Genomic DNA, 26,786 nt, shown 5'->3' on the forward strand with positions numbered 1-26,786 from the left:
AATACCTTAATTATAATTTGCATACACACTTTAAAAATTCTTCAAGGCCTTTATTCAAATTTTTTAAAAAAAACTCATTTTCATTTGAAATGAAATTGATGCTTCATTCCATGTCACTTTTTCAGATTAAATATAATAAACTATATTTTCAGTTTAAATATAATAAGCACTTACCTGCTTTTAATGGTTTTATGAAGGTCAAATTAGACTGTGCCACAGCAACAGTGGGTTTTATCCTTTTGTTTGTTTTAGAAATAGGTGTTTTGAATGCCATTGAATCTAAAATACATTAGAAAACAAAATTAATAGCATTAAAAAATAAAATTCCCAAAGTTGGTAGCTCATTTAAAATTAAAAATATGGGTTCTTCATAATCATATTCATTTAGCAATTACTTAATAATTACTATGCTTCAGATACTAATATTACGAACTTAGTAGTCAATGAAACCAACATCTAGAATGTTTTTCAGACCAAAACAATACATTCAATTTTTGTCTACAGAAGTTACTGTCCAGATTTAACCACAATTGACTGTGTGCATATATTCCAGACTGTGTTAGGTACAGGGAAAATACAGAATAGAAAGATAATTGTCACAGCCTATAGGCAGTTAAGTCTAATACAGAAAAAGTTTAAAAGGGGCATAAAAGACCTTCTGGATGAAAATATACATGTGCTAACTCCTAAAGTGAATATTAAGCACAAGGGATATGGCTTGCTGACAAAACTATAACAAGGATACAACAAAGAATAAACACATATAAGAAATTACATAAAAGAAGTTGGATGAGGAAGGGAAGAGTTCAAAAATATTAATAATAGTGGCAGCTAATAATTGAATATACTATGCCAAGAGCTATTAAGTATCAATCTTTCACTCATATAATTATCACAATAAATCTATGAAAACAGTACTATAGTTATCCAAAATTTACATAATTAGGATTCTAGGGCTTAGAGGTCACATAAGTTAGGAAGCAGCAGGGGTTTGAACCTGGGTAGTCAAGTTCTAGAGCCTGCACTATTAACAAGTTTGAAGTACCCTCTATTTCAGTGACAGATTTTATTTCAAGAAATAACACCTTCATCTTTATTTTTGAAAATAGTATAAGCAAGAAAATGAATGGGGTTATGACTAAAGATAAAAAACTACAAGGTAGTTATTAGCCAAGTTAGATATGATAAAACAATTTTTAACAAAGGTAGGAAACAGAGCAGAGTTGTTTTAATAGTCGAAACAATAAGTCTTAATACCAACTCACTAGGAAAGTGGTGAAGAATGAGAACAGACTGATTCCCAAGTATATAGCTTACATGATTAATAAATAGCAAGTAATTATAAAGGAAAAGGCAATAAAATTCATAGTAGCAAATACCTATAGGAGTAGCAGTTCACTCTCTCAAAAGCAGGTTTCATACCAGCATATTCTGCTACTAAATGTAAGCATCTTTCCTAATTAGAGCAAACTATAGCCCATGTGTAAAATCCAGCACAATCTTCTTTTGTATGTTCTATACGCAAAGAATAGTTTTTACATTTGTAAATGAATGGGGGGAAATGAAGTGAATAATATTTGATGACATAAAAACTACATGAAATCCAAATTTCAGTGCCGATAAATAAAAAATTATTAGAACACAGGCACATTGTTAATGGCAGAGCTAAACAGTTGTGATAGAAATATGGCCTGCATAGCCAAAAATATTATCTGAACTATGAAAGAAAAAGGGGCTGGGGTTGTAGTAGGCAAGTGAAAGAGCACTTGCCTAGCATGTGTGAAGCCCTGGGTTCGATCCTCAGCCCCACATAAAAATAAATAAATAAGATAAAGGTATTTAAAAAGTTATTTTTAAAAAAAAAATCCCTAAAAAAGGCTGCTTACTCTTGTTTTAGAGAAATCTCAAATCTATACCTATTATGAAGATAAGGAACATGATCAAGTTATAACATTTATTAAGTTATAATTTTCTTTTTATTTGAACATTTAAAACATAAAAGGGAGACTCACTTTGCAACCTTCAACAAGCTAGTCCCTCTGCATTGAAATCATTTTATTCATTAGGAAGCCTGCATTAGTACCTTATCACATTATTTGCCATTCATACAACATCTCTGCTTCTATGCTTCAATAATTCCCTGGGCAGAGCTTAATCATTAAAACTGGGAGTAGCTTGAGGATACAAATTATATTTTTTTCCTGGGAAAACAGAGCCTAAACAATGTATGAACACTTAATATGTGCTTTATTAAGGGGCCTCATTAGTGTTGAAGAAATATATCTGGAGAATTGTTTTTCAGAAGAGAAAGAAGCTAGAGCAGCTCTTAGTGAATTACTGGCTCTTCTATGGGCTCATATATCAGATACCAAATATGTACAGTTCTCTCTAAACCTAACAAAGAGGTTCAACCATGTGGCGGCCTCAAAAACAGGTATGGGTTTGAGTGTCAAAAATTCAGTGGTCTTTGTTCATTCATTCATTCACGAATTCATTCTGTTCATCATTTGTTGTATACCTTGCAGGAGACCAAAATGGATATGTTTCTTAGAATCAAATAATTTGTTATAGGATCAGAACATATCTACAAAAAACAGTAAAGCAAGAAATAGAACTAACAGGTAGGTTCAAGATGTCACATAAGCTGTAATTAGTTTCTAAGGGAATATAATTAGAGGGAAATTCATTAGAGAACAGTATTAACAAAAGTTGGTTATAGTACTTGAAATAAAGGATTGAATTAATGAGAGAAAAACAGATATGAATGTTAGTAAGAGTATACACAGACAGAATGGTGAATAAAGATATCTGGCTAAATAAACAGAGATCCTATAACTGATGACCTAAAATGACAGAGTAATAATTTTGTAAATCATCTGATAACAGTAAAGCACCATTGGAGTTTCCTGAGCAAGGAAGAAAAACACCACATAGTGGAAAATCAGAAGAGTTGTTTTAATAATTATACATTGGCACAGAACTTTGAAGTCAGTGAATCCCATTGTGCCATTACTATAATCCTTGGTCGTTACCCCAAATAAAAACTTTTATTTATCTTTTCTTCCATTTAAACCCCAACAGTTTAACAAGAATGGTGAAAAACAACCATTTATGTTGTAGCTAGGAAAACCTAAGTTTAAACTGTGACTCTAAATATTTGGTAGCATTTGAGAACCTGGGTCAAGTCACTGTTTTGAACATGATACGATGATGAGTGAACTAAATAAAAAGGTCATTCTAGTTAGAGAAAACAACAAACTGCAAATACCCTGAGGACACAGCATATTTGAAGTTTCAAGGACTACAAGGAAGCCAAAGTGGTAAAAAACAGTGAGCAAGGGAAAGAGAAAAGTAAGAGGCTGGAAAGTCAAAAGGTCATAATATTGATGTTATAGGGACCTGTAAATCATTGTAGGAATTTGGGCTTTCATTGCAACAGGAAGTCATTAGATGTTATGGAACTGAACAGTCCAAGCCCTAATATTTTAAAAGTAGTATGTGGGTACGCAGACTATGGAAAAGTCAAGGGTGAAAGCAAGGAGATCTGTTTGCACATCCTGCAATGACAAAGACTAGCCCAAACGGTGCCATTCAATGGTGAGTGGGAAGTGATCAGATTATGATTATATTCGAAGGAAAGAGAAAATTTGTTGGTGGACTGAGTTTAGAATCAGATCTGCATTTGAGTTTATAAAGAAAGGATGAGAGAGAAACACAAATAAGGACAATTCCACAGCTTTGGGCCTCACTATTGAGAAATAACAGATGAGATCATTAAGAGAATGAGTAAAATATAAAAATGTTTAATAACTAGCCCTCTGTAATCCAAAGTGTAAGGGAAATAAGAAACTTCCCACAAAGAAAACTGAAAGGGAGCAGTCAATGAAGAAGGAAGAAAACCAGGAGAATGAGAATGGCAAGATAAAATGTTCCAAGAAGACAGAGGTTCAAGGCTCCAAACTGTTTACAAATAGTTCAAGATGAAGACTGAGAATAGCCAGGCATGGTGGTGCATGCCTGTAATCCTAGCACTTTGGGAGGCTAAGGAAGGAGGATCATGAGTTCAAAGCCAGCCTCATCAACTAAAGGAGACCCTAAGCAACTTGGCTAGACCCTCCAAATAAAATACAGGAAAAAATTGAGGCTCAGTGGTTAAATGTACCAGGGTTCAATCCCCAATACAAAAAAAAAAAAAAATTGAGAAATAATCACTGGATTTACAGTGTGGAACTCACTGACCATTTATCCCTTCAGCCTATGCTCTATGCTTATGTTGCTTACATTTTCTTTTAAGCAAAACTCCTTAATAGAGTCAATGTTCCCTTTGTAATCATTCACTGAGTTATATACTGATTTGTATAATTTTTGCATATAGATTATACTTAATTAAATGTTATTTTCTGAAGTAAAACATCATTTTGAAAGGAGCTTTATTAGTTATTTCCAATTCATCACCTAAAATTGTTGAATCCACTTCTATCAGTTTTTGCTATTTTATTGAAACTTTTCTTGTTAAGGTCGATTATAATGGGTTTATTGGATGTAATCCTTAATAAATAGAGAAGCATCTATATTTCTACTCCCTCAGTTAAATAGGAAACGGGTCATCAGCTTGGATGAGGATCACAAAACTGACATTACCTGGGGTAGAACCCCAGCTTTATCACTGACTGACTGTAAAATGGGCAAATTACTCAAGTCTCAATGTACCTATTTGTAAAATTGTGCTATGGGTAAAAATAACATTTACTGCACATGAATGTCATAAATATTAAAAGAGGTAATAGTAAGGCACTCACAAGTAGGTCTGACACATAAAAGAACTCAGTAAATGTCAGCTACTATTATCAATCATGAGACAGGAGGAAAGAGAAGTTTCAGGAGAAAAGGGTGAGGTACCCTATAGCAAAGCTAATAAGCCAGGAAAATACAGCCATAAAAAGAGTTCAGGGATTACTTGGGGTTTGTAGTAAAAAAGAACAACCAAGCAAGGTTCAGGCATAGAGTAGGCAAAGTTAGACTGAAATACAGTTGGAATTTGCTGCATGGACAATGAAGGGAAGGAAGCCAGGGGAAGTGCTTGTGTTGAACCATGGAATTCAAGCTGAATTAGGAAAGATAGATAGGTCAGAGATGAGGGCCATGGAAACAGTGGTGGATTAAAGAACTGTATGTGTACAGTGGGGTATAAACAATGTTGAAGTTGGGTTCTAGAGGAAATGTGGAACTTATAGAGATAGTAACTGGATATTAAGATGCTTTTAGGAAAGCATGACCTAAGGAGGTTGGAACTAAATTCCCAGAGTAGTAGAAAGATATTCGAAAATGATTTTGAAATCATAATAGTAGTAGTTTTAGAAAAAGTATAATAAGCAAGATTCAAAATTTTGAGAGTGAATCATTCTCTGCATCAAGAGAGGACAGGGGTGAGAAAGTCTGAAAAATGAGCTTTAATCTATTTTGTTATTTTCTTTTTGCTTGTTTTTAAGGGAGAGAGGGGATATTAGTTTGGAAATAGATAAAAAAATAAAAAGTAGATATTAGAAGATTCCAGCAGGAGCTCCAAAATCATAAAAGTAGGAGAGAATGCAGACAGAACTTGAGAGGGTTATAATGAAAGCACTGTTGTCAAGAGAAGGTCAGGCTGCAACAGGGTAACAAGGTAGGAGAATGTTTGCAAAGAAGTGCTAATGAAGAACAGTGAGTCCAAAGGATATAGAAGGATTTACAGAATAGGAGAAAGAAAACAGTTCCAATTGAGGGATGTTCAAATGAGAGATGTGTATATTTCTTAGGAGGCCTAGAATTCTTTCAAATTATCTGGTAAAATACATAGTGTGGGTTACTTTCCTGCGTGAATCTTGATTGTCAGAAGAGGTATTTTGGGTTAAAAGTGTGATGGGATTAATCCTGTCTGCTTCTGAGGCAGTGTGATAAAGCTGTGAATACTAGAAAAGGAAAAATATTCTTCTCTAAGAAATGGAGAACTCTAGGGACCTATCTTCATTTCCAATTAGTGGATGGACAGAGGCAAAGACAGAGTAAGCTTATCAGGAGTACAGGACATGAAGAGGTCTTTCCTACAATCTTTCTGATTGTAGTATTCGGGCCAGGAACTTCACTGGGCCTTCTAGTTAGGGTGTGGACTAAGGCAAGACATGTCAAATACTTTCTTAGGGTGTAAAACTTAAGGAGGTACCAAAAATATCAAATTGAGATAAATATTTGGATATAATATTTTTTAAAAAACAGAATTATTGCAGAAAATTCATGAGTAAAATATCAAAAGTTTGGGCTGGGGTTGTGAATCAGTGGGAGAGTGCTTGCCTCACACATGTGAGGCATTGGGTTCAATTCTCAAGACCACATAAAAATAAATAAAAAATAAATAAAAGTATTGTGTCCATCTACAACTAAAAAATAAATAAATAAAATTTTAAAAAATATCCAAAGTTTAACAGACAAGATTGCAACAATTTCAGAAATTAGTCCCACACTATTTGTTCTGTCTTCCACTGAGCAATTTGACAAATGAAAAGTACAAGTTAATATAAGCTTATCAAAAGCAGATTCACTAAACCAAAACAGAAAATACACTAGAGATTTTATAAATAATACTCACCAGTTTTCTTCTTAAGGCTTAATTTCTCTCTGTTGCTAGTACGTTTTGAGATTGGTGTTGTCATCTTTATTTTTTTAACAGTTGATGTTTTCAATTCCAAGGGAGAAAAGTGGATTCTTTTGATTTTGGGTATATCCATATGTTCTATAATAGCAACCTTCACATTTGTATCTTCCATGTTTCCATCACTTTTTCTTTTACAAGCAACTAAAGCTGTCATTGAATTACTTACTTCACTTTTATAACACTCAGGTTTACTTAATACTGAATCGATAATTGGAAGATTAGAATGTAAAGCTTCTGTTTCTTTGGGGTGATCCATTAGTTTTTCACATTCACCTACTGTACTGTTGAGGCATCTTTTTGCTTTTGGTTTATTAATCTGTTTGATTTTCTCTGGCAATGGTGGTCTTCCTTTTAATAACTGTGTTAGAAAGTATGGGGCGTCTCTTATGTTGCTTATTATGGCTATAACGAGAAACATCCTGAACTGCAGAAAATTTAGGGTGAATTTGTTTTCTAAAATTGTAGTAACCTTGACTTCACTTCTATAGGATTTAGTTCTTCAAAATTAGGCTTGGGTGTTTTTGAACCCTGATATTCAGGACTACATGGCAAAACTTCATTTTTTCTCCAGTGCTGAGGAGACCGGGCAATCTTTGAATTTTCATTTGATAATGATAATATTTTACATGTTTGCTGAGAGGTATATATATGTGCCATGTTATCTTTTACAAATTGATTTGGGGATAAAATAGGATTAACTGAATCTGACTCTAGATCCTGATTTGCTCCATAATTATCATTTACGAAAGAATCTGGAATTAAAATTGTTCTGTAAATTTCATGTATACTTTTGGATTCCAAATTCACAGACTCTGAATTATCTTTTTTAAGTGTATCTGATGAAATAAATGTCATTAACCCTACTTCATTATTAGCTGTATGACTATTACTTACAAAAGAATCTGGACTTAGAAAATTTGCTTGACTTTGCATAATGTTTAAATTGAAGAACAGTTTGGGGTCAGAATAATTTTACTATTCTCCTCACTTTGAAAGGAAGTTTTAGTTATGACTTCCTCATTAAAATTAAAATCTTTTGAAATGGTGGCATCTTCTACTTTTAACTGTTCCTCATTTTCACATGTAAGAAGAGATGAGTAGGTAGTAGACCGACGTACAGAAAGTGGCAAGCAAATTTCACCATGACATTCTTGGAAAGCAGGGCTAATAGGTGATATAGGTATTTTATGTTCTTCAAGGGTTAAAGAACTATTTTCTGTTGGAGAACAGGCTTCATTAATACCCAGATTTTCACATGCCTGTAGTGGGCTCCTAATTCTGTCAACTTTTTGAGAAACACAAAATGTTTTGTTAATGTTTTGATCATTTGAAATCTTTTTGTTATAACTTGAAGAGGCTGAATTTTTCTTTTTATTAATGGTATTCCAAAGACTCCTCTGTAAAAACAAACAAAATATACTGATGAAATTAAAAACCATTGAATATTATTTTAATAAGCAATTTATACATGTTACTTCAGGCTTGTCATCAAAACAATTTTTACACATTATGAAACATTTTCTTGAATTATAGAATGATTAAACTATTACCTTTTTCTTTTTCTGCTCTTCTGCATTTCCTAGCAATATGGCTTGATGTTTCAGAACATCATTTACAAGAAATGTCACAATCTCTCTTATTCGGCCTTCTTTCAATGGTGTCCAGTTAACAGAAATAACTAGTTTTTCTTTAGGCTACAGTCAAAAGAATACATTTAAAATGATTATGATAATATAATTAAAATAATCAAAGCATACCATACAACAACTATTATTCATGAACACTCTAAAATCCTAAAAGCATTTGGTAAGTCAAATATATTTTTCCCACCTGATCTGCTCATTTCATTATAATGAAAATAGTCACCAGCACTAACAGGGTTCATAACAACATAAAACTATAATAAAATCCAACTGGATGAGGGCTGGTGTCCTGGCTCAGTGGTAGACCTCTTGCCTTGCATGTGTGAAGCACAGGGTTCAATTCTCAACACTACATGTAAATCCATTGACAACTAAAAAAAAAAGATCTAACTGGATGAAAGCAATAGAATAGTCTCCAGATCATTTTAATTGAGTGGCTTTAAAAAAAATTGAAATGTCTACTCCTTTATCATGTGCAGTACTTCTATTTCAAATATAATGGTCCTGTATTATAAAGATTTTGTGGAAAAAGAAACATAAAGATGATCAACTAAATTTCCTCTTTCTCAAAAACTACTCTACAGTCCACATCATAAAATTGACCTTTGTTAAACAATCTGTATGTTTCAGGAACAATTACAGGTATCTCATACAACTGGTTAACTATGAAGTGACCAATGTCTAGAAACTTTGTCAAAGTCATATCGCTAATAATTAGAACCCAAGTAGTCTGGCTCCAGAGTTTAGACTTTAACATCTATCTACACCATACAGCCTGTCCAGTAGAATCTGCCAAACCCTGACATGACAAAACAACAATAACAAACAAACAAACCTTGGTTGTTTGTCAGAGGAAAAAAACAGTTTTTTGTTTGAAAAGTAAATCTATATAACATCATAAGCAGTTTGTTTTAGAAAATACAAATACAGAATCTTTACTGTGTAAAACAATTTACTCTGAAAACAAGAACTTTACTTCTACATTATAACAACAACAACAACAACAACAACAAAAAGTAAAAGTATCACTACACAGAACAGAAATCTAACTTTCCATAGGAAAAAAAGCAGTCATTTATAAACAAGACCAGCCAGGTTCTGAAGTGCAGATGAGCAGTGACACAGAAGGCAATGAACCTCAGATTTGAATTACTACTGCCTTATGAAGTGGTTATTAGCCATCTAGACTCCCTCAGTTAATGATTTCATGCTTTCCAAGGATCTACTCAATTAAAAGGACACATCAGTCAAAATAAGAACCAAATTTTCTCTTTTGTGGAGATGGGAATGGGACTAGTACTTTGGCCAAAGCAGGCTGTAAAAGCTATGTGGGAGGTTCTTGAAACAAATGTCATAAAATTAAATTGAATGCACTCTTTGTGCCAACTATTAGTTTAAAAACACCAAAAGTATTTAAAAATACCCGGAGCATATTTTTAAATGCTTTTTTTTTGCATAAAGTTTACTTAGAATGCTGTTAAAGATAAGTAGGCATGCCTTGATGCACTGTCACCGCCCAAGTAACTGAGTGCCCTAACATTATATATGTGCGTGGAAAAATGTGTGTCAAGGGCCACCACACTCTGCCTTTATTCTCTGAGGGTATTTTTGTCATTCCTTTCCCAAGCTTCATCTCTAAGGAGGAAGGTAGCGGGAAGGACAGGGTAGAAAGCGCAGCCCAAGGCACGCCCCGCCCCACGACCTACCTGCAACAGGAAACAACGCTGAGACATGCTGAAGCCCAGGTCCGCGGCCGGGAAGTGGGAGATCTCCACCTCAGCCACCTCCTTGTTAGGGTTGTGCAGGACCAGGGGCAGCGTCCGCGAGGCGCCCAGGCGGACATCTCCGAAGCAGGGGAAAGGGGACCTGCAGAAGTGGCTGAGGGACAGCGTCGGCGGGGAAGCCACCTCCTCCTGGGCCACTGGTTCCTGCCGCCCCGCCGGCGGCCGGCGTTCCGTAGGGCTCAGCTCCCAGCAGGTTCGCCCCACTCGCCGGTTCGCCATGGCAGCCTCAGACCCCGTCCTGGCCTCCTTCCCTACCCCCTACCAGGCTGCTCCGGAGCAGGGACCTCCTACCGACGCTGGCCGCTTCATCGCGCGGCGGTGGAAATGGTCGGAGCGAATTTCCCCGCTTGGTTTTCCAGAAGACTACACCCTAGAAATAAAAAGGGTACCAACCCCACGAACTCGCAAACTCAAGTGACGGAGCAAAACTAGTCCTGCCTTTTGCCTCCGTTTAAATTTTTCACCTCCGCCAATAGGCACCTCCGCGCTCCGCCCACAACACCAGGGGACAAATCAATGAGCAGCAGCTTCTGGCCAATGAAACCTCAGCGCTTCGTTTAAATGATTGAATGGGACCCCGCCAGTCGTTCTTTGCAGAGGAAAAGAAACGCACAGGTTTAGGATTGAAATTGACTTTAGAGTTTGTAAACAGTTTATGATAAAAGAAAGATAGTAACAGCATTTCCACAGTAAAAGTAGGAATTATTGCGGTTGCGCGGCACAACCATGGATAAAACCGTTGAGTGGGCAAAATAGTTTGTCACTCCACTCATCTGATCCACCACGCCCAGAATTACATCCATGAACTTTACTTCCGCGGGTTTCCGGGCTGAATTGGAAAAATATAAAGACAATTAAAATGACAATTTAGTAAACATGCTTATTTTAGTGGCTGGCCATTGCAGAAGCTCACTACATGTACACTCTGTTTCTTACCTCCAGATACTGGGAGCAATACTAGATAAATAAAAGCTAAGATTCCCAATAATCCATAAATGATGGTTTGGATAGAAAATTCTCTTGACAAACAACCACTGATTTTTATATTAATATTTTTATAATAATGATTTTAGCTCACATATTACTGTATGTCAGGAACAGTTTCAAACCCTTTACATAATTATCTCAGACTTGAATCCTACAAGATATCTCACGGGACATAATTATCATTATTTGCATTTTATAGATGAGGACTATAGAGCATACAGCTAATTAGAAAGCCAGGATATGTATCCCTAGTTTGGCCACAGTCTTGCTTTTACCGTCTATGTACTTCCTCTAAAGGCAGCAGAAACTTAAAAAACAGTAATAATGTATAGATGTATGGTTACACAAAATCTATAGAAAGAAAAGACTGAGAGGAAAAACAAAATGAGGAAGATAATGTGTGAAATTATGTTCATGACACCACATTTGACCTGAGTTTGAAGAATACCTTAATATGTAAACAAAGTTGTTCAGAGGGGTGGTGCTGTGACTCAGTGGTAGAGTGCTTGCGTAGCATATGTGAGGCACCGGGTTCCATTCTCAGCACCACTAAAATAAATGAATAAAATAAAGATCCATCAACATGTAAAAAAATGTCCAGAGGATTTTTTAAAATCCTACAGTACTGATGCACAATTAATAAAAATGCTAATATGAATTACAATTATTTTCAAATGCATTATAATATATATATATATATTACTTATTACTGTGAATTAATTATAATATATATATATATTATATATATATTTATAATATATATATATATATATATTACTTATTACTGTGAATTAATTATTACTTATCAAATTAGTATTGCAAATAAATCCTCCTTATATTAAGACACTCAAATTTTGGCTTCAACTCAATGTGTTAATAGCACAATTTTTCATATTTACTCTATGCTTCATGGATTTCTCATAAAGCAACACTGTTGGCTTATATTAAAAAAAAATAGAATGAACTGTACTGAATATTTTTTACTTGCCTCTTCCTTTCTACTCTTCAATCTTTTCCATTCTGCATTTTGCTTTAATATGCTAATCTCTATTGGCTAAACCAAAAAGTTTTCTCACTTTGTGGTTTCTCATTTGCCTCAGAAGAGGAAGGTGAGAGTAATTCTCTCTCCTAATTGCTCCTCCAACATTAAACCTCACACAAAGCTTTAGAGGTACCCTTTCCAGATGGGACTTTTCCTTCACAACTTGGACCTGAGGGTCAGAATACCATTTTATTACTAGTCCTAAGGTATTGCACTATCACTTATGATGTCCTTAGATCTGGTCACGTGTTTGCAAATAGTCCCTTTATTAAAATTTCCTTGAATTATACTACATTGGAGTAGAGAGCTTTGTGATCCTGATTGATACAATAGTGGCCTCAGGGAATTCTACAATTGAGTTGATCATATTTGAAGAGCTCAGGCATAACCTCTTCTAGGGGAAAACATCATGGTAGTCTGAGGTATGTGATGGAATCATGATTATTCAAATTATTGCTGTTGGGAGCATGAAGTGTAGTATATATTGAGAGCAATTCATTCAAATATCAAGTGGCAGTGACATCTAGTTGCTATGCCAACACTTTATAAATGATTATAAAGATTATAGTGTTACTTAGTTTTGTCTGGCTACCCTAGAGAGCATACTTAGGGAATAAGATGAAAATCTATGAAACAAACAGCTAAGAACATTTTCTGAAAACAAGAGGCATCTATGAAACTCTGAAGAAGTCCCTCACTTTCTGTATTCTTAAGGAAAATATGGTCAAGAATTAAACACAAATATCTGATAGTAAATCCAAGGATTGGATAACAAATTTAACAACACTATTTAAATGCTCTACAGTGTTAATTCTTTTAGATTAGGTAAAAGGTTTTATGGAGAAGGAGGATTTCCTTGGGAATGGGTATGGTGACTATCATATTTTGGATGTGGAATGTTCATCCAACAGTCCATGAGATAGAGACATGGTCCCCAGTGAGGAGCTACTGGGAAGTAGTGGAACCTGTAAGATATGGTGTTTTGTGGGAGGTATTCAGGTCATTGGGGAGCATGCCCCTTAAAAGGAATAGTGGGACTCCCACCTCTCTCTTCCTGTCTTTTGCTCACTGATCATGAGCTGAGTTGTTTTGCTCTACCACATATTCCTGCCATGAAGTGTGACCACAGGCCCAAAAATACAGGGCCAATTGTTCAAGGACTGGAACCTTAAAAACAAACAAAACAAAAACAAAAACAAAAACAAAAACAAAAAAACTGAGCCAAAATAATCCTTTTCTCTTTTTATATCTCACAATCTATTATGGTGGCAGAAGGCTGACTAACAGTGACATTTGGAGAATTGACAAGGCTGAGAACTGTAATCCTCTTTATTTCTATAAACTTCCCTTTCCAGCAGAGGCAGCCCCCTTCACCCTATGTCAATTTGAGGGCTTCCTTATTTTCTAAGAATTGCACCTGGAGCAGGGACTCACAAAGTCAATGTCAATTTTCAGCATTCCCCCCCCCCCCCACGATCGCTTATTAACTCAGATTGCAAAAAATAAAACATGGGCAGAAAAAGTAAATGTGACAACTATTGTGAGAGAAAATAACCTGTACTGCATACCAAAAAGAGTTACAATATTTTGATAGTCAAAAGTGGATTTTAATGGTATTAAACCAAGGGGAAAAATCTTAAGAAACAATCAGAAATAATTGTCATGGGTACACTTTGCCATTTAATACATTGGAACAATGGTTATACGGGTTGGCTTTACTACTTGTGATTCATTGATTGAAAGTTGAACTCAGTAGTGGTTTACAGTGAGTTATCTACCTTTTTTATTTTGTAGAATAAAAATTCCAAAGGTTTAGGAACACGGACATGTTGTAGAACATCTATAAGTGCAACCTAGTCACCCCTAAACATACATATTCCCCCCCACCTCAGAATCCTTCCTTCAACTGAGGCTTTAAGAAATGCATTGCTGTGAGACTCGAGCATTCTTGAAAACACATATGAAGGATAGCATCCTGTTCTCTATATGACAGAAATGATGATAGAGGATGCTACAATGAAAACAAAGTGGATGATAGGACCCACAAGTGGCCAAGACTTGTTGGTACTTAACACAGCAGGTGTGATAGAACTTACCATAATATGCCAAGGTCTAAATGGTAGAGGTATGGATTTGTGGCAGTAGCTAATTGATAGAAAATCCCTAGAAATAAGGTAAGCAGTGGATTATGCTGCTGCTTGAAATATAAGTGTGTGTGTGTGTGTGTGTGTGTGTGTGTGTGTGTGTAAATTACAACATCTATGAAGGAAAAACTGAAGTTAGTATTGTGGCGATTTAGAGCCTCTTGCCCAGACACAAACTACTTGACTAAGGAAAGGTCTTGCACCTATGAGAAAGAACCATTCAAAATGAATGTAAGTATATGTCCTAAATCATCACTTAAACTTTCCTGAGAGAGAACTGCAGCCATTTATCACTGTGACTATCAATGGAGGAGAGAGGAATAACCAGACTGTGCACTGGTTATGAAGTGATGGCTCTATCTTTCTGATACACTTCACAAAACTTAAATGCTACCATGGACCAGAGCTCATAGAAGGAGCTTCTAGACATCAGGAGATAAATAGCATCTAGGCCTGAGTCTGTTTCACAGAGAGTCCATTGGATCCATCTAGCTCCAGAATAAAAATGGGAATAGTTCCTGACAGCATTTTTAAGCTTGGTCTTAGATCCAAGAAGCAAGGGATATTATGATAGTCAAGTAGAAGCTTCTGACCATGCCTCCTCTTCTTTTCTTCTAATCCAGAGATTATTGTCAAGACTTGAGGGACGTTGGACTAGTGATTACATCCATATACCCACTTACCTTGCTAATTTTGCCAGTGAAAAAGCCAGATGGGTTACTGTCCAGGAAAATATTTTTTTGCCCTGTTCATTCAGTACAGAAAATATGAAGCAGTTTGTATTTAAGTGTTTGTATAATACTAACACTATCTTAGGCCAGGTGGTAAGAGAGAAACTATGGCAAAGCTCAGGGTTCCACTGCATCAATAAAGTATCCAAGTATCTAGTGGTCTAGGACATGTCAGGATATCCCCTCTAAAGAAAGAGGCAGCTGCTGTACATTTGTTTCATTTGGAACGCCTCTTTAGATTTTGGAGGCACTGCATATATTATTAGGGCATGTCTCACCAATCCATTTATCTAGTGAACTTTTTTTTTTAATTGGGTACTGGAGCAAGGCCTCTGCAGCAGGTCCACACTGCAATATATCCTCCCTTGCTAACTGTGAAATGTGGCATTGCAGGAAGCTGTCAATGAAATACATGAGGACCTTCTCTCGGCATGGAAGCCAGGGAGGGATAGGCCTGGCATTGGGAACTTCGCATGGCTCTCCCAATGCACATGACGTTTCCCTTCACTCTGCTAGAAAGATTCCTCATAGTACCAACAGAGATGGACATAACCCATTGGAAACTAAAAAGCCCACCTTTTTTTGGGAAAATAACAGTCTGTAGAATCTCTTTGATGTTTCCTGATATAAATAAAATGGTCCAGGCTCCATTTTGTCAGAAGTTCGATCTGTCTGGTCAGCTTGCCCATCCTGCCCCCACTTTAAAACTGCTTTCTGTATTCTTTTTTTTCCACAATTGTAGTTTTCCTAGCTTTTATTTCTCAGCCCATTCCAGTGAGGGGAACCCCATTCGCACTGCCTGCGCGGGACATGGCATAAAAGGCTTAAGAATCCATAACAATCATGGATATGGAATAGAAGCTCTGGGAAATTTCCATAGATGTATCATGGCACAAAATTTTAGGTTTGCCAATAAGGTTATGCCTTCTCTGCAAACATCTGCTATTTGAAAAACAGATCTTAGTTTTGCTACTAGATTATGATAGAGACTGAATATGTACTCATAGGATAAAAGGAATTTTGTGATCCAAACTGCCTATTGCCAACTATCACCTAGCACAGGATCAGCGAACTAAGTCCTGAGGCCCAAGTCTGGCCCATTGTTCTCTTGTAATAGGTTTATTGGAACACAGTCATGCCAGTTAATTTACATATTGTATATAACTCTTCTACACTACACTGGCAGAATAGTCGTGACAGAAATCATATGGCCTGCATGACCTAAAATATTTAGCTTCTAGTCTTTTACAAAGAAGTTTGCTGACCTAAAATCGATTTAACAAGCAACATTCCATTATCAAGCAAAAATGACACATACCCACTCAGATCTACACAGGCCTTAAAAACACACAAGCTATGCAAACAAGTGACTGAAGATTTCTATAATATATATCTTCTACTACTTTTTTGCCTCTCAAATTATGCCTAGGTAAAATTGGAGATTTCATGAAGATTTCATGAAGAAAGTAAAAACTCTGGTGTATGGAGAGATCTCTAGGGTTGATTGGATGAGAACAAAGCTATATTATAGCTTCCCTTTAGGTATGGATGAAACATACTCTTTGAGAATGTTTTAGTAGTCTACTTCATAAGGAAGACAGTCTAAGGATTTATGCAGATTCCTGGAAAATAGCTAATGGGTCGGTTAACTGGACAAAGTTTTAGAAAAATCAATATGGAAAATTGGTATCAAGACAATCTGAAGAGAAGCGTGTAAAAAGGCCTGCCAAAATAAGTACAGGATGTTAAAATTAAGTTGCATGTAAATGCCTATCAGAAAACATCCATGGCAGGCAAGGAGATTAAGAACCAGGTAAAAACAATAACCTTGTCCTGTGGATGTCAGAATCTTTCCTAAGGAAGGAATCCATTTGCTTATTCATCTAACCCACTTACCCTGTGGCCATAGTAGCATGGGCAGAGACCAAGAATAACTTCACACATGGTCTACCCTTACTAATGCTTATGTGAAAGGCCACTGTTGAGTGCCCAACCTAACAAAGATCAATGCTAACTTCCCCCAAATAACTTCATTTTCCAGTGACACCAGGCAACTTCCTATGGCATGTTGTTACACTAAACCTTTTATGGTAGGGGCAATATTTTTTCTCTCTGAATATACATGGTGGTACTAACTGCCATTATTCAAGGATTTATAGAGAGCTGCATCTATAACCAATGAATCTGTGATGGTTTTCAAAATCTCAAAAGTTCCTTTCTACTCCTTACTTCAAGAGGAAAAGTTTGTGTCCCATGCATGTGGACTAGAACTAGTGACTCACAATGTACTGCAGAAGTGACGCAATATCATTTCCAAGATTAGGTTAGGAAAAGACTGAGCTTAAATCCTAGGTATACTCTCTCTTTTTTTGGATTGCTTTCTGATAGGGTGTGTGTGAAGAGTTGGGTGTGGGGGTTGGAGTCAGCTGCCATATCATTAAGCAGCCCTGTGGCAAGGCCACATAGTGAGGAACTTAAGCCAATGGCCACATGAGTGAGCTTGCAAGTATAGCTATTCTGTTAAGAGTGCAACCCTGATTAACAGTTTGCCTTCAACTTCATTAAAGACTCTGAGCCAAAATCACCCAGCTAAGCCTCATCTAGATTCCTGACTCTCAGAACTGTGAGGCAATAAATGTCTGTTGTTTTAAGCCACTGGGTTTGGTATCATTTGCTAGGCAGCAATTAAAAAGAATACATTTTATTTTCATTTAAAATTTGGTACTAAGTCTTAGAATATCCAAATATGACTTTAAAAATCCTGATTTTTCCTGAATTCATCAACTCAAGTTATATATTGGTTGGGATATTGCTGCTTCTAATGGAAATCTTATCTCAAACCATCACCTCTTATTCAGATTTAGGCAAATTAAAATAAGAAGTCACTCAGTGCAGAACAGTGTGGTTATGGTAACTGCATGGTTATGATTATCCAAAAAGATAGAGAGAGACAGACACACTATTCATTTTATTTGTTAGACTCTTCTAATAAGCATTTAAAGACAGGCCCAGGAGTGATTTCACAGTTAACTATATAGGCTACAATACAGATTTTTTAAAATAACACGTAAATCATAAAAACAAATGTTCACACTAGCGCTTAGTGCCAATTTTCCTACATAAACATAAAACAACCTAAACAAGTTGTTGCCTAACCAGCAGGCAACATAAACATAAGACCCATAACAAACAAGAAACTCAAAACAAAACAAAATCATTTATTAACCAGTACAATCTAGCTAGCAGAATCAACTAAGCAAGTACAACATTTTGAAAAGGCACAAAATAGTCAAGAAAAGATGGTATAAAATGACACTGTCAAAGAGCTAATGCTTAAAATCTGACTTTTCATCAATTATATTAGAATGATATGGTAAGAAGAAAATTCAGGCTTATAAACATACCAGTTCAACTGTATTGAATTTGTTAACAATTACAGAGTGAAAAGCAATGAATGATGTTTAATTATTTATTAGCCCTTAACTAATATTTTATGGTCACTCTGCAAACATGTTTGGACACTTTAAGTTTCACAGAACATTTGTAATTATTTCATGACCTATCATCACTTAAAAGAAAATCACTCAGTAAAGCACCAATTTAAAACCCTACTTTTGCTACTCCTCTTTTCTCAGCAATGAATGTCTAAATTACACAAAAGCATGCAAAAACTATTACCTTATAGTTACTGGTTATGTCTTGCTGGTATGAGGAACAAATCCTAATCTCAAATGGTATTTTAGGCTGCAAAAAATAGGTGGGTTTATACATAAATAACAGTAAACCACTATTCAACTTAACCCCCCCAAAATTTCTAAGGCAAAAATTATTTTGATAACGTAGTTTAAAAAATAAGATTATTTAGCATTTGGTAGTGTTCACTAAAAACAACATTCAATTAAACTTAAGAAAACTGATTATGCTTACTTATAATTGGTTTGTCAGTATACTATTCCCAGAGTATTTTTGTCTGTTTTTATTGTTATACATATAAACACAAACAGTTAATACTTAATCTCAGTATTCAAACTAGTTTTTTTGTTTTTGTTTTTTCTTTAAACCCATATTTCTAGGACTTCAACTGTGCTTCTTTGGACAAATACTTATTCAAACAACAAATAATTTAAAATTTTTAAGACTATTTAATACCTACTAAAAATCTTTGGTGCATTTAAGTCAAAACAGATTAGGTTAATAAATTTCTGCACTTGATAAATTATTCAATTTACAGACTAAGTGCTAATTGCTATCTGCTAAAAAATTAACTTAAAACAACAAATTATGTTTATAAAATAACAATTCTCAATAAGGCTAAACTTAACTCAAACTTTTAAGGATAGTTATAAAATAAAATAAATTACAGGGTTATAGAAAGGTAAACTGAAAAGAGTAGGCTTCATTTTATGCTTTTTGTGCCCAATGCAAAAGCTTACATACATTCAGTTTGCCCAAATCAATGAGGTTTTCCCAATTTCAAAATTTCTTAAATTTCTGGAAATTCAAGGCAGCAGATTAGTTTTCTTTTTGTTGCTTCTTCATAAGAATTAAACTCTCTACCAGACAGGGTTACAGTTAAGTGAGGGAATGTAATCCCTGGCACATAGTAAGCCACCATAAATGCCACCTTTCTTCTTTTCTACTGGTAACTCTGCAACTTACTGATCACATGAATTTAAATGAGTCCTTTCGTCTTAACCTCCGATTCTTTCTCTACAAAATGGGAATACACCATGTCCTTTCTATTTCAGAGCTGGTTATGAGGTTCAAATGAGATAATAAGTGAAAGCATTTTAGAAAACAGTAAATCACTATTCAAGTTTAATTTATCTTCAATAATAACTAAATACAATTATACAATTGTATTTCACTTTACATAAGAGATGTTTCTCAGAAAAGTTCTATGTAAACCAATCCCTACAATTATACCATATATTTAAAACATCAGAACATTATTAAAAGAACCATAAAGTAAATACCTTCAAACAGCAAAGTATTCTTTTCAATGTGAAAATGCAATATCCTCTTTTTTTTGGCCACCAAATATTCAATATAATATATATATATATATATATACCATTTGCCTTTTTGTGAGTCCAAATTTTTCTATATTAGCTTATATATAAGGCAAAGTATATTTTTAGGTATGATTTATTTTTTATTATAGTTAATAAAAAATATATAGATTTTAGTTAAAATCTTGTCAGTCTTCATAATAAAAATCATAAAGATGTATTTTTAACAGTCAATCTGAAAGACTAGACTAACAGTACCTTATAGTCAAGCTCAATCATGTAAGTACCCCAGGTATAACATTTCCACATTAAGTAAATGAGAGTGCTTTAGAAAGAAGAGATAATATAGTAATTATGTCTACTGGTCCTAAGATAATTATAACTAAACCTTAATAAATGAGGCAAAACTTAGGTTGGTTTTATTATTTATATGAGCTATTTTGGTTAAATGCTTCAATTCTCAACATTTTTTTTTGTTTTTATTATCACTAAAATGGCAAATTTTCCTATAAAGTACCTTCATTTCTTAAGTGCTTCATCAGTTTCTTCCGTTACTAACTGGTTAAATTTTATTCACTAAAAGTTCATTATTTTATTTGTGATTTTCTTATTCACAGGGCCAGGCCAGACTTTACAGTTTACACACAAAAAAGTGCTTAAAACAATTGGGAGTGTAAACAAAATTAAGATGGAAAACTTTGAGAACTGCTATTTTCTAGTAGTTTACAGATAAATGACAAATCAATAATAAATCAACCCTGTCCAGTCTAATCCTCAAGCAATCCTACTAGGAAACATTATCCTAGTGTAAGTCTAAATTTACTTGAAAATATGGAAAGTGCATATCTTTAAAGATATTCTATAATTTCAATGTTTTTCCTCAAATTCAATCAGTGAGCTTTCATTGTTAACTGCTATTTCTTTTCTCCAAGTCCTCAACTTGTGTCTCATAAAAAAATAAGAATCAAGGATAATTATAAACATTCCGCTAATTATGAAAGCAAAAATAAAGATCTGGATTGTATGTGAATCTGTAAACAAGTAGTAGCTTCATTCAATTAAAGTAAAGTTGGTGCAAATTTTAGAATTTGTTTGGCATCTTTTCTAACGATTATACATGAAGTAAGCAGGTTCTTTATCCCACTTTCAATCTGTCAAAGTAAATGAAACTCAAAAGTAGTGCATTCAATTGTGTCATTAATTAGTCATAACTGCTCCTTCATTAATGAGACGAAGATATATGCTATGACATATTGTTAATGTTCCTGAAATAAATGACAAAAAAATTTCAAAAGGTTAACTTACCTTGGAGATATCTAGTTAAGGCTATCATATTTTTCATCTAACACATTTTTAACTTCTATAATTTAATGCATAGATCAATGTTTGCATTTATTATTCATAATAACTCAAGTAAAGGCAAACCCTGAATATCTGGATTATCATTTCAATCCAACGTATCTTTTAACATGCTAATCTTATATAAATTAGCTTCTGGCTTTGAGTATGTCAAAAGTCTGAAGCATTATTATACCTGAAGTTATGAATAGATGGCAAGACATCACAAATATACCCAAGACTTTCTTATATATTCAAATTCTTAATTTCAATTAAAAATATAGATAAAATAAGTTAGGATAAGAAATTATCAGTATAATTCTACACTCTTTCTTAAGGGCTACATGGTTCTTAACTTGTTTGAAAAATAGGGAAAGAAGAAAAGATATAAGGCTAAAGAATAAAACTTTCCACTGATGATTTAAAAAAAATCCCCATAATGTCAGTAGCTAATTCTGAAAAGTTCAAGAACCTATTAAAAATTAGCACTAACCATTAAAAAAAATTACAAAAATGTTTACTTCAAATATTATGCCAAATTATGTCCAAATATTCATGTATTCAGTCAACAGAGATACACTGTTTTCTTGATCTGAAACTGTTCTGAGGACTTGAGAAACTACAAAAAATAAAAAAATAGCAGCCCTACTAGCTTAAAAGCCACCAGGTTTTAGCTACCATTTAGCACATAACCATCATAAAGTCTGTGGAATGTTTACTCATGAATGATGCTCATTAGTAGAAATATTCTGAACAGCAGTAGTGTTATCAAGGCCTAGTAGTGTTCCAAGGTAAGACTGTTCTCTAGGATCTTGCATTTGTTCAGGTCGGACTGGATGAACTATATTTGCAGGTTGAGGAGTAAGAGTATATTTTTCCAGGAAAGCTAAATCAGCTGCACGTGGATAATCAGTTGACTGTGGCTGTGGTGACAGAATCTCATGAGAAGATGGTGGGAGTGTGGTAGTACCAGGTCACTCAGAGTATCAGGCATCTGAACTGGAACCAATGTTACTGGAACACACACTTCAGCAGATACATTCTGTAACATAGTCTTGGCTTCTGGTTGATAAACTTTGGGCTGGTCCATATATTGTTTTGTTTCTGTTTGAAAGATTTTATCATCAGATGAGTACTCTACCGGCAAAGACACAAGTTTTTCCTCAGAAGTACTGAGAGGATCATCAGGAGATTTTATCTCATGAACGTGGTCAATATGGTATTTCAACTTGCCCTTCCGCTTAAATGTTGCATTACAATGCTGACAGTTGAAAGGTAGGGCATCAGAATGAATAACCAGGTGTTTTGTTAAGGTTTTTTTAATTCTAAAAGATTGATTGCAAGTTTGACACTTGTATGGTTTTTCACCTGTATGAAAAAAAATAAAATTAATTGTAAAGTGTACCCAATTGATAAAATGATAATTTAAATTGCAAGGTTTCCATCTGCATACTTGTAAGACCTTAATAAGAACAATCATATTAAATTAAATGCTATCACAAAAAGGGATAGTATAGTAAAGTGATGAAAACAATTAGTTAAATATCAGAAAAATATGGGCTTGAGTTGTGGCTACACAATTTACTAGCCAAACCTTAAGCAAGCTAACAACTTCTACTAAGCCTAGTTTCCTCACCTGTAACATGAAATAATGACACCACCTAAATGGGAAACTGAAACAACACTGCTCAGCACTAATTATCATTTCTCACTTTATTCCCACTATAGGCTCCAAAAGTTTCATTAAACTTATTTTCTTCTATCCAAGGAAGATAAAAATCATAACAGAAACTCTGATCAACCTTTTTCTTTGGATCAGAATGAGAAGTAGTCATAATCATCTCTAGCTCAAGGTCTAAATAAGAAAAGTTGATGGGAAAGAATTAGAAGGCTAGATCAGTTTTCAATTCCTGAGTCAAGGATCTCACACTATAGATTAATTTGCTTTTTTATATAAGGCATTAAAAATTTCTAGGTTAGCCAGTGTGATAGGCAGAATAACGGTCCCTCAAAGAGGTACACATTCTAATCCACAGAAGCTGTGAATACATTATATCACACAGTAAATGGAACTTTGCAGATATGATCAAGTTTAGGACCTAAAATGGACAGATTTATTGGATTATGGAGGTGAGTCCAATATAACTGAAAGAGTCTTAAGAACTGTCTGCTAACTGAAGAATAATGGGTGAGAGACAAGTGACAAGAGAACTCAGCCCCAAATTACTGGCTTTGAAAATGGAAGAAGGGAACCTGGCAGGACCCAGGACACTAAAAGTTGTAAAAGGCTCTTAGCTTGCCACCAACAAGAAAATTAGAACTTCGGTTCTAGCCCTGTAACTCCAAGAATTCTATTTTGCCAAGAACCTCAGGAATTGATAAATACATTTTTCCTAAGAGGCCTCAGAAAAAAATACAATCCTACCAACACCTAGATCTTAGCCCAATGAACTACAAGTTCATAAATACATATTGTTTAGGCTGCTAAATTTGTGGTAATTTATTACACCATCAATAGAAAATAAATACAGGCATGATAATATTGCAATATACAAAGGCAAATGAGATTACATATCTACTATTACAAATGAGATTACATATCTACTGTTACATGGGAGATATATATTTAGAAGTAGTTGGATACAATACCTTTATTTTGTTTATTTATTTTTATGTGGTGCTGAGGATCAAACCCAGGGCCTTGCATGCATTCTACCGCTGAGCCACAATCCCAGCCCTTATACGGGTTTTTTTATCCTTATCTCCTTCAGCTCTCCATTTAAAACATAATCTATTCTTGTAGAAAATTAAAGAGAGAACTATCTTGGAGCTGAGAAACTATTTCAAATGATTACTTCTTAGGTATTATTGTTTAATATTTTGCAGCCCATTATACCACTGACAAACCACTGACAAAATTTATACAGATGGGGATGCTGGGAACCTGCTACCATTAGATTTCTACTTGGTTCTAGACTAACAGCATTACCAATGTTATTAGAACGAAAGTGAGACATGAAGTAATACACTATATAAAGAAGTAACATTTCTGAAAAGGAAGTACTTTTTAACTATATATAGGATGCGCTGTCTCTGACATTTGATTTTACAGTTGAATGCCTAGAATTAGAGTCAATGACAAAATTCATACTGCTTTGAGAGTGAGAAAGAAAAAAAAAGCTTATACTGTTAAGATGTAAGAATTATAAGTTCTTTCTATAAATCCCTGACATCAATATATGACATGCAAGGAGCATTCTATGATTGTCCTTGAAAATAAAAACACTAATACAGCAGCATAACACACACCACCAAAAAGCATAGATTTGATTTTTAAAGATAAAAACGTGAGTTTTAAGTGTTTTCCTTTGGCATTTTACTAGGCATAATGGCTTCTATGTGTGTCTTCATGAAAATGCTTTTATAAATACAAAGATTTTCTTCCTTCCTTCCTTCTTTTCTTTAACTTAAAGAGCCAATTAGTTCTAGTGTACAACAATACTTTTAGAAAATTGGAACCTGATAGGCATATCCTTTGAGATATCTATTATCATTTTAAACAGATGTCATTTTCAATAGAAAAATAAATAAATTTGGGCTTATAAAAAGACAAAATCCATAAAGGAAATGTTGATGTTATGGAATGTATGAAATATATCTGGGTTGTATGAAGATACACAAGTAGCAAAAGCCAAAAAATAAGTACATGAACTTGATGAAAGGAGAAATATAGAATAAAAAATATTTTATAGTGAGATTTTCTAGAGTAAAATTATCTATTTAACAGCAATTAAACCAAGTTTTATGCCTCTGAGGAACATAAATGAGAGACATAAGCAACCAAAGAAAGGTAGTTTTCAGGACCTATAGAAAGGAATCTATTCACACCAGAAAAAATAAAACAATACTCAAATAAATGCCAACTGCTTCTCAGTTATAATTCTAACACATATGAGCCTTTAGAATTTAAAAATGCAACCCACAGGATCAACTATCTTTAGATTAAAATTTAGTACTTAAAATGTAATGAGGGGCATTTATTTCAAACTTGATAGTTTATATCATACCATGTTTCTTGCTGCAGTGAGGGGAAGACAAAAGCTCAAAAAACAAAACAAAACAAAACATAGCACAAAAAGCCTACTCTTTAAAGGTACCGAATGAAGCACAACCAAGTCAGCCAGAACCCATGGGCCCAAGGTTCTAGAGACACAGGAAGTATGGAGGTGCTTTCTTCTCTCTTCAGTGCGCTTTCAGATTCAGTTTATGGGAAAATGAGGTCAAATTGCAGCCTAGGACTTGAGGAAATCTTACTGGAATAAGAAGACAAAAGTTGGAGCTTTGGACTATCAAGGACTTGAGGGGTCAGAAGCCTGGTCGGGGCAGGGAGGAAGAAGAAGAAGAATAGAAAAATGAACCAAAATATCTGCCAATTCCAAAGATGAACATTTCCTGAGTGAGACAGCTGGAGACCAGGGGCTGAGGGGCTAAAGGACTGAGTTTCTTCAGCAGTCCCAAGGGGTGCTGAGAGAGATTGGAATTCAGGACTCTTCAAAGTGAGAAAAGATACCATTCCTTCAGTAAAGACCCCAAAATATGATGAACTAGAAGACAGACCAGAAATAAAAAAAGAAATAAAGCAAGGTCATTTCATGCTCCATCTGCTGGTGAGAAGAATATTAAATCTGTGAAAAAACACATCTTCAAGAGCGTCTATAATTTTTAATTACAAAATCCAAAGTTCAATACAAAATTACCAGGCATGCCAGAAACAGGAACAGGTGATCAAATGGCAAGAGAAGAAAACATGGTGACAGATTTACCAAAATTTTCATAGAGCTATATTTATAAGGCTAAGACATCAAAATCAATATGGTTAATATGTTCATGAAGATACAAAAAAGAAAATTTCACCAAGGAATTGGAATGTGTAGAAAGGAAAGTTAGAAAAATTAAACAATTGAAGATAACAATTTGATAGGTAGATTTAACAGCAAATTGGATGCCATAGAAGAAATGATTACTACTATGAAAGCTGTATCAATAGAAAATATCCAGATAAACATATAAAGACATATAGGATAAAAAAATAGCATGACAATGATATATGACAAAGTGAAATGGTCTAACATATGAATACTTGAATTCCCAGAGTATATAATAAAGCTATATTTAAAGAGAATGTGACTGAGAACCTTCCCCAAAAAAAGAGACAGCAAGTTGTAGATGCAGTAAGTTCCACAAGCTTCACAAAATATAAGCAACAAAGTACAACAAAAAACACATGAAGTCATACTACAGTTGTTAATGTTTAGACAAGGTTTTCCCAAAAAGCTCATGTGTGAGACAAAGCAATAAAGTACAAGAATTGGGTTATGAGAGCCTTAACCTAATCAGTACATTTATCCACATGAATG

At 34.6% G+C, this 26,786-nt stretch overlaps 2 pseudogenes; both read right to left on the reverse strand.

Moving 5' to 3' along the window:
* Positions 1-10,334, reverse strand: part of LOC143640837 (abnormal spindle-like microcephaly-associated protein) — a 48,535-nt pseudogene extending 38,201 nt beyond the window's left edge.
* Positions 10,335-22,088: 11,754 nt separating this feature from the next.
* LOC143640838 (zinc finger and BTB domain-containing protein 41-like) overlaps positions 22,089-26,786 on the reverse strand; it is a 30,404-nt pseudogene continuing 25,706 nt past the window's right edge.

This window comes from Callospermophilus lateralis, unplaced genomic scaffold (genome assembly GCF_048772815.1).
Source record: "Callospermophilus lateralis isolate mCalLat2 unplaced genomic scaffold, mCalLat2.hap1 Scaffold_66, whole genome shotgun sequence".
Lineage (NCBI taxonomy): Eukaryota > Metazoa > Chordata > Mammalia > Rodentia > Sciuridae > Callospermophilus > Callospermophilus lateralis.